Source organism: Marmota marmota, unplaced genomic scaffold, assembly GCF_001458135.2.
Source record: "Marmota marmota marmota unplaced genomic scaffold, marMar, whole genome shotgun sequence".
In the NCBI taxonomy this organism is placed as follows: domain Eukaryota; kingdom Metazoa; phylum Chordata; class Mammalia; order Rodentia; family Sciuridae; genus Marmota; species Marmota marmota.
Genome location: NW_026000240.1, coordinates 18,468,995 through 18,477,960, shown reverse-complemented (window position 1 = coordinate 18,477,960; position 8,966 = coordinate 18,468,995). Strand labels below are relative to the sequence as shown.

General features: G+C 41.0%; 1 protein-coding gene and 1 long non-coding RNA gene across 4 annotated transcripts in view; one reads left to right on the top strand and one right to left on the bottom strand.

The window, feature by feature from the left end:
• The window catches only part of LOC107143331 (phospholipid scramblase 1), a 25,488-nt gene extending 24,302 nt beyond the window's left edge, over positions 1–1,186 (bottom strand). The window contains exon 1 of one of the 2 annotated variants that reach the window (XM_048793905.1): positions 836–1,186. The gene's annotated coding sequence lies outside the window, so the exon portion shown is untranslated. The remainder of the gene's footprint in view (positions 1–835) is intronic. The other variant, XM_015486970.2, reaches the window with a different exon arrangement.
• Positions 1,187–1,223: 37 nt separating this feature from the next.
• On the top strand, positions 1,224–4,359 carry LOC107143559. Of its 2 annotated transcripts, none has more exons than XR_007344057.1 (4): positions 1,224–1,313; positions 3,153–3,216; positions 3,421–3,688; positions 3,824–4,359. It is a non-coding gene; the product is annotated as an uncharacterized LOC107143559 (long non-coding RNA). The 2 variants fall into 2 exon arrangements; XR_001503704.2 differs by lacking the exon at positions 1,224–1,313 and adding an exon at positions 2,324–2,509.
• Positions 4,360–8,966: the final 4,607 nt, after the last annotated feature.

The following is an 8,966-nucleotide window of genomic DNA, read 5'->3' as shown; positions in this document are numbered from 1 at the left end:
CCCCCCCCCCCCCCCCCGGGGGTGGGGGGTGGGGTCAGCAAGGAGCAGCAGGCACTTTGCCAAATACTTGAAATAATGGAAGCGAGCTTTGCCTGGGGACCTTCTGCAGTGCCAGGTGGGACTCTCACACCTTATATTAATGCACGTAATGCTCTTTCTTAACTTGGTGGTTCTTGTAATAGTTACACAATTTCAGAGATTTCAGAGATGAGGCAGCTAAAGGAACATGAGTGAAGACACTGGCCCAGAGCCCATGGACGTGAGGCAGAATGGAAGCGGGCATCTGAAGGGCTCACCCACCATGCCGGTCTACCCCTCTATCTTTCTTATTCGTCTGGTATTCCGGATTGCCAAACATAGTTTGAGCTGCAGCCATAATCCTATTAATGTTTGCTGTTCAATGGCAGCTAGCAGTTTTACTAATCCTGCCTTATAATGCCCCACGAAGTTGGCTCAAGCTCTGCGCTCACTTTCTGGCCATGATTTAGTACTGCTCTCTGAATTGTGAAGTGGTGCCACTAACTAACTGCAAGTAGAGCCCTTGGGGATCCTCCACACCCCCAACAGGACACACCTTTGTCATTATAAAGGTCCTGGGATGGGCCAAGAATACCACCCGCACAGCTTGGGTCCTGGCTGAATCTCTGCTCCATTCCCGAGCTCATTCCAGGTCCCTCAGAATTCCCTCCCCAACTTCTACCCACAGAGCAAACAGGACACAAGGACCCTTGTGCCTCTCCGCAAGGGCAGCTCGCTTCACCTAGGTCGCTCCCAGAAACGTGCGCAGGTCCCGCGCCCCCGCGGCGGAGAGGCGGCGGAGAAAGCCCTCGCTCACCTGTGGCTCAGGCTGTTGGGAATCCGGGCGCCAGGTGGAGGCTGCGTTCCTCTCGACTCTTTTGCTGATGGCACAGGTGTTACACAACCTCCCCTGAAGCTAGCGAGGAAACGCCTTTGAGTGAAAGCTAGCGAGGAAACTTTGGCGCGGACACCAGGGGCTCTGGGTTTCGTTTCCTGGATCCTGCGTATTCAAGAATTTTCCTCCCTTGCCCTGCGCAGATGCGCCGGGTCCCCCCAGCGCGGTCCGGAGTCGGCCAAGCTGGAGGCGGAGCCGCTGCCTGAAGCCAGAGGAACGGCTGCCCCGCTGCTTTCCAGCTCTAAGAGAGGCCCCAAGACTTGTCCCGGGGTTAAGGCAGAGATGAACTGGCGCCTACACCACCTTGAACTGGAAAGTCACTGGGTGGGAGTGGCCTCTTCGGGGAAACTTCCTTTCCTGTGGCTTTGACCTCCATCCCTCGGATTCCTGTGGTTTAAGAGTTAGTTTTTCTTGATGCCTATTCATTTTACACAATTGCGGATTTGATTGTGGCACGGTCGTACATAGTTAATTTTTTTTTTAAACAATTTCCCTCCCCAATACTTCCCTTCCTTTGATCTCCTCCCAACCCTTCTTCCCTTCCTCCACCCTGATGGGCACCCTTCTACTTCCATGGAGTTTCGTTTTTGTCCTGTTTTCCCCGCCCCACTTTCTAGCATCCACCTGCGAGAAATCACACCAAGACAGTAAGGAAAAAAAAGGGGGGTGGGGAGGTGGGAGGGGGAGGAACATGAAAAGAAACACAATCTTCAATTTGTCGCAGCACGAGATTGTTTTCCTCTATGGTTCCTTTTGTTTCTTGTTGTCTTGCCCCCTCCCCCACCCCATGAAATGATTTTTTTTTTTTAAACGTAGTTTAGAAATCAAGTGGAACAGATTTTTAAAGAATGTTTAATTTTCCAGCCCATGCACAGGCATTCATAAAACAAATACTTATTGAATTTGTTTCAACATTTATATTGACAAAAGTAACAGGATATCTTCCAAATGAGACTTCCACAGCAACCTAAGCTGAAAAGAAATGAAACCTTATTCTCCACTCTTCCTATTTTTTTCCCTCATTGTCTTGCTCACCATGGTTAACAAACATTTGAAGGTTTACTGAAAGAGGTGGCAGGAAAGAGGGGGAGGTGGAGAGAAAAATTGCGAAAATTAGATGGAAAAAAAGAAAGAGGAAAATTAAATCACAGACCGGGTGATTTAATTTTCCTCTTTCTTTTTTCCATCTAACTTTCCATCTGATTTGATGGTGAGTCTCCTCAACTCACCATCGCTGTGAGCTTTGCAAGTAACCTGACAATCTTTTGTTTTTTAATCTGTAAATGAGGGTGGTAATAGATAGTGTTTTAAAGATGCTTGGGGAAGTTAAAACACACACTGTTTAGAAAGGTGCCCTGTTTACAGTAAACTTTTGCTTCAGGTTTAGCTTCCTGTTTTCTGACCTGCTACTGTAGAAAAAGGCTAGAGAAGATATGGAAATTTGGTTAGCTCTCATTTTTAGTTTTTCATCTCTTCTTCTAGGATGAATATTATATTTTTTAATCCAAACAATTCTGTGTTCATTTCTACACCCAAGACACTTGCCACCTCTTGCTTAGGCTGCTGCTGCATTGTCTCCATGGAGGTAGCAACAGGGTAAGTGAACAGGCTTCTGAGCAGAGACCTTCAGGCAGTCAATACTTTAATTTTGATTTTCAACTTTATGCTCTCCTTCATTTGATACAAGTAAGTTCTCAGTCTCACTGGGGTTCTGTGGAGGTAAATTGAATTTTCTTAACCTAGCGCCCTCTTTACATACTTCCTGTATCTTGCAATTTTTTTTTTTTTTTACCACATCTGCTTCCTCTTTGAATGTTTCTGAATCCTTGTGCCTTTTACAACTTTTGGATTCTTTTTCTTTCTTTCTTTCTTTTTATCTTTTTTGTTTTGTTATTTTAACCATTTCATTTTTGTCTTATTATGGTCTGTGAAGAAAAGTTTAGAGTTCAGAAAGGTGCCTTTAATTAGAAAATATCTAGATAATGGTATAAATGATTGGTTGCCTACTCTCTACTCAAGTTCTACTTTGAAGCAGTAAATAAGTGATTCTCAGATTTTAGCATGCGTAAGAATCATTAGAAAACCAGTTAATACTAAATTTTGAGAGTCCCACCTTCAATGTTTCTAATTTAGTATTTCTAGGATGGAGCTTTTCTAACAAATTTCCATGATAGAGATGATATTTTTTACCTGGAACACCTTTTCAGAATCACTTGCTAAAAAAACTCCATTTTTTCAGGTACTGTGTATATGGAAGGAGGTTCAGAACACAAAGGATGAATTTTGCTTGGTAGTCCATTCAAGTGAGTTCATCCTCCTTTCCCTGTGGTTGGTGGCCTGGTGAGCATATTGTCCATACTGGGCGGGGGAACATCTTCTTGAGGGCTTTTAGGAAAGGGCTTACTGCTCACATGTATATGAGTATTTATGTGCACATGTGTGCAAACATACACACACACACGTGTGTGCACTTACTTATGTACCTTTCTCCTTCTCTCCTGTGTAAGGATGAACTGGCCAACTCAAGACCATCAGAGAGCAAGGTTGAAGATGGTGGAGTTGAAATGTGGAAAGAGTCCAAGAATGTGATGTGCTGATGAGTCACTGCCTGACCCTGGACTTATCTCCAGTTGATTTGTTACATGAAAGACATGTCTATTGGGGAGGTGGAGGATTGGGAAGGAGAGTGGTTATGAACTTGGAGGGTATTCATCACAGTTTTTTGCCTGACTTCACACTCAACGCAAGCAGCTTATTGCTGTTCTCTTGTGCATGGTAGGTCATTTCTTCTTAATTTTACACTATTGTTGTAATTATTTGTGATTCTGGCTTTTTGTTGTATCACTGAGGATATTCAATGTACCCCTCTAAAATTCTCATTATTGCTGTTATCTTTGTTTTCTTACCTAGGTTAATGCTGGAACCAATAACTCTTAAGACTTCCACAGCCTCGAAGGGAAATGGATGTAACAGGGATTGATGGAAAGCAGCACCAGAAGCCTGATTTCACTTTGCATCAGCAACATTTTATATTTAGAAAAACTAGCCATGAAAAGGGAGTTTAATTTTCTGATTAAATTACCAATATAAATTCCTTTTAAATCAACATTGTAGTCCTATTAATTTGAGTAATGCTAGGGTCTTACCAACTCTACACTTTAATAACAGGATAAGAAAATAAGTAAAACTATAAAACCACTGCATGGAGGTGGTGCATATGCGGAAGGGATGCTGCTTTGTAGCATCATTCCCTTGCATTCCCATTAACCTGGACATCTACACTGTGTGGCTTCTGAGGTGCTTCTGGGTTTTGACAGAGTAGACAGGAGGGGAGAGAAGCATTGCATATGGGAGTTTTAACAGCAAGGCCTAGAACTGAAACTTGTCACTTCTGTTCACATTTCTTTGATCTGAACTTTGTGGGTTGCCATGTCTGGGAATAAACAGTCTGGTATCTTTCCAGAAAAAAAGGAAGTGAGTTTGTTACTAATTAAGGAAGGCATGGATGTGCAATTTGGTGTCTTTCCAGAATAAGAGGATGTTTGTTATTAATTAACAAGAAATCTTTATGCTGTCTTCTAGGGATTTCCAATGAAGATTTTTTTTTTAAAGCCCATCTTTAACAAACTATAAATAGCCAAATGTGTAATTGACACAGGAAATCAGGGAGCTGAAAAACCAAACCTCAGTTCTTGTGTTCTGATGAAAGAAAATTTAAAGTCAGACACTTAAAACCATGCAAAAGAACTTTATTATAAGGGAAAGTAAAGAGAAAGTGTGGTGAAAATAAAGTAAAAGCAAAGTGAGGCTCAAGCAGAGACCACTCAAGAGAGAGTATGGGCCATCTCTGAGCAGAGAACAACAAAGGAGACTGAGCTGTCTCCAAATTTATTACTGTTTGATGTTTACCAGGAGAACTGGGGACCACCTTCTGTACGCTGCCAACTCCCCCTCATGTCAGGTAGAGGAGTTATTGACCTTAATTGGTCCTCTCTGGAATTGTCATGGTGGCCACCTATTTAGAGGGGCTTCATCTAATCTAACAAGTCAATCCCATGTTAATGCCAGCACTGGGGTCAACAGCTGGTCTGAAGTTTCCTTAGTGCGCCTGCCCAGCTAAAGGAATCTTCCTTCCCAGACAGATGGAGACACTTATAGCTATAATTCCTAACTTCACATCAACCTCAGTGGACCCTGTCAAGATTTAGTCCCATTAATCTTTTACTTTTGACGTACTTTCCCATTAGCTCTTTTGCTTCTGTTTATTTTCTATAAATTAACTACCACCCTTTACTTTCTTGTCTACTTTGGAAGTAATTTAAAGAAGACCCTAAAATAATTTAAAGAATACTTGTGACATGCATTTCACTACCGCCTAACATAATCACCATTATTTATAAAATCTTAAATTCTCTTACTTTAACAACAATATTCCTGGAAGTTTGTGCATTACAAACTTTATTTCTAAATCATTCCAGGTGAGTCACATTTTAAATACACATATTTTTCAAGTCTCAGTGCAAAAGAGAAAAAGAGATTTAAAGCAATAATCCACAGAATTGACCTCATCAAGCTTTTCCAAGCATTTATCACAACAGAATAATATAGAAGACATAGAGATGATATATATCTTGAAAGGAGAATACAGTGACAACTTTTCTGCAGTTAAAGCTTGCTTAGCTATGTTTTGAAAGAAGAGTAGAATACACCTAGAAGCTGAAGTCAGCTACATATGCAAAGGGTTATACTGGTGCATTTCAAAAATACAAATAGGTGTGGATTCAGTGTAACAGGGAGTGTTATGGTTTAAATATAAGGTGTCTAAGTCAAGTTTTATGCAACTATGACCAAAAAAATCTGACAAGAGCACTTAGAAGAAGAAAAGTTTATTTGGTGCTCAGGGTTTCAGTGGTCTCAGTCCATAGACTGCCAACTCCATTGCTCTGTGCCTGATATGAGGCAGAACATGGTGGCAGAAGGGTGTGGCAGAGGAAAGCAGCTCAGGAAATGACAATCAGGAAGCAGAGAGAGTTTAATTCACCAGGGACAAAACACAAACCCCAAAGACATGCTCCTCATGACCTACCTCCTCCAGCCATACTCTACCTGCCTACAGTCATCACCCAGTTAATCCATTCAAGCAAATCAATGCACTGATTAGATTAAGGCTTTCATAACCTGATCAGTTTAACTCTAAACTTTCTTACATTGTCACATACAGGAACTTTTGGGGAACACAATTGGCTATAACTTAAGGTATCCCCCAAAATCTTATGTGTCGGAAAATGCAAAAATGTTCAGAGGTGGAATGATTAGATTATGAGAGTTGTAACCTAATGAGCAAATTAATCCACTGATCTGGATCAGTGTAGGCAGGTAGGATGTGGCTGGAAGAAGTAGGTCACTGGGAAGTTGCCTTTGGGGTTTATATTTTGTCCTTGGTGAGTAGAACTTGCTCTCTACTTCTGGTTGCCATGTGTTGAGCTGATTTTATCTTCCACACCCTTCCACCATGATGTTCTGTCTTACTTCCATCCCAGAGCTTTGGAATGAACCTCTGAAACCATGAGCCAAAATAAACTTTTCCTCCTCTAAGTTTTTCTTGTCAAGTCTTTTGGTCACAGTAATTAAAAGCTGACTAAAAAAGGGAGAAAGCTGTGAAACTGACAGAGATTTCTCACTTTGAGACAGATAATTCACTGTTGGCCAAATTTTGTGTTTCCCCACTCTTGGAATAGATATTGCTGAAAAGTGGCTTCTAGAGTAGAATTCCATTTCCTTGCCTCTATAGGTGAGGCCACTTGACTGAACTATAGCCAATGGATTCTGAGAAAAAAAAAAATGTTACTTATAGCCAAGTGTTTAAAAAATAGGTGAGCCTCCACCATGCTGTTTGACTCTCCTTGACTTGATGTGGAAGATAATGAGAACTTAAGGGTTGACGGAGATAAAAGTAGAAGGGTCTCTTCACCCTGCAGTACCACATGGACAGAAGCTGCCCAACATCAGAAACCCCCACTCAATAACCACATAAACTTCCATGAAAAAGATGTTGTAGCAGCTAACATCATTCAAAGTCATCAACGTTGGAGAGGTTGAAAAAGAAGCCATTAGTGAAGGCCACAGACTGTGAAGAAGACTTTGGATTTTTTTTTCATGAAGGATAGGAAAAGTATGGGATCATTTTAAATTGAGGAAGACCCTATTAAGCTCTTGTTATAGCAAGACTAAATTAGTGATGGTGAGAGAAATGAAACATTGGAAAAACAGGCAGCTAGGATATCATTCAAGACCAAAATAACACAATTCTGAGCTAATAGACAGGATGCTTAGTAAAATTAGAAAGGAGGGTTGTCTTCTAGGGTTTGAAAAAAAAAAAAAAAAGAATAGGCAATGCATGGTAACTAAATAGATTTAGGGAGGGAAAAGAAAGAGAATGGCCTAAAGGACATTTCTGTCTTGGGCCATTGATAGTGCACACATTTAGAAAGAAGCACAAGGAGATTTGGGGGTAAAGCTACATTAATTAAGTTTAACCTTCTATGGGACATCAAAGTGGGAACAACTGATAAGATTGTTAAGATATGCCTGCCCACCTCTTAAAAGTGAACCAGTGATTGGCTCAGAAACAGAGTCCCTGGAAACAGATCTAACCTTAAAATGCTACAGGATAAGGACTGGTCAAGTATGATCATTTGGGACACACCCATATTTAAAGAGCCTGGGTTCTTTATCCTTTGCTTAAAGAAGATTGAAAGAGAGAACAGAGAGAGATGTGTAAAACCCAAGTGTGGTTTTTGTGAAATTACAGTGAAAGACTTTTAATGAGGAAGTGATTGATGACATCACAAACTGCAAGGAGGCCAAAGGAGTTGGGTCTGTGGTGGCCAAGTAGTGCTGCTTGGGTCACAGAAGTAGTCTCACTTCTACCTTCTTGTTAAACAAAGCCTATAATCTACTCTGCCCCCACCTCCTCAGTTACAAAATGGAGAAGAGGTCATTCACAAGAAGACCTGCTCCACAACCTGAAGCCTCATGGGTGCGTGATATTAAGGTGGAAGGAAAGTAGAATCTTGCTGGTCAGGTCTCACTGATGAGGTTCTCATTTTTGTCTTCAGGCAGAAGAGAGAGTGAGTGTCAGTTTCAGTCAGCAGGGTTGGCAAAGGTACTTTGTTGCATCTGCCTGCCCTGGCAGGAGGCACAGGGCTAAATCTTTCTGACACTAACCACTTATGGTGGTTTCCATCAGGAACCACCTGGTGAGCTTGACGGTTTTATTCATTTTGCAGAAGTCAAACAATTATTACTTATTCAAAATCCAAACCAAGGAAACCAAGCAAAACAAATAGATTTGGGGCCTAAAAGTTTCTACTTGTTTACAGAATTGTCAAGTGATTACCTAAAGAAATAATTATCACCAGGTTTAAAAGAAAAAGCCAGGGGCTGGAGTTATGGCTTAGCTGTATAGCTCTTGCCTAGCATGCGCAAGGTGCTGGGTTTGATCCTCAGCACCCCATAAAAAAAGAAAATAAATAAAGGTATTGTGTCCAACTACAACTAAAATAATAATAATAATAAGAAGAAGAAGAAGAAGAAGAAGAAAAGCAAAAGCAAAAAAATGTAAGTGCAAAAAAAAAAGATATTTTATGGATTTCTTTGACATTCTTTAAAGATTTAAGAGTTTCCGTGGGCTGTAAATGTCAAAAGGCCATTACTAATCTTAGAAGGGCAAGTTTTATCTGAATGGTGGTGGTGGGATGTATATTTCAGTGGTTTTCAGAGTAAAAGGTAAGGAAATGAAATGTGGGCAGGGAATTCAGGACAAAGCAACCACAATGATGGCTAAAAAAAAATTACTTAGAAATGTTTATGAGCAAACGTTAAGATCACTAAACTATGAACATATACCCAAAACCCCAAAAGAGGTATCACTTCACCATAAATACACAGAACTAAACATTAGTTAATTGAAAATATAGGGGGTTGGAGATATAGCTAAGTTGGTAGAGTGCTTGCCTTGCATGCACAAGGCCCTGGGTTCAATCCCCAGCAC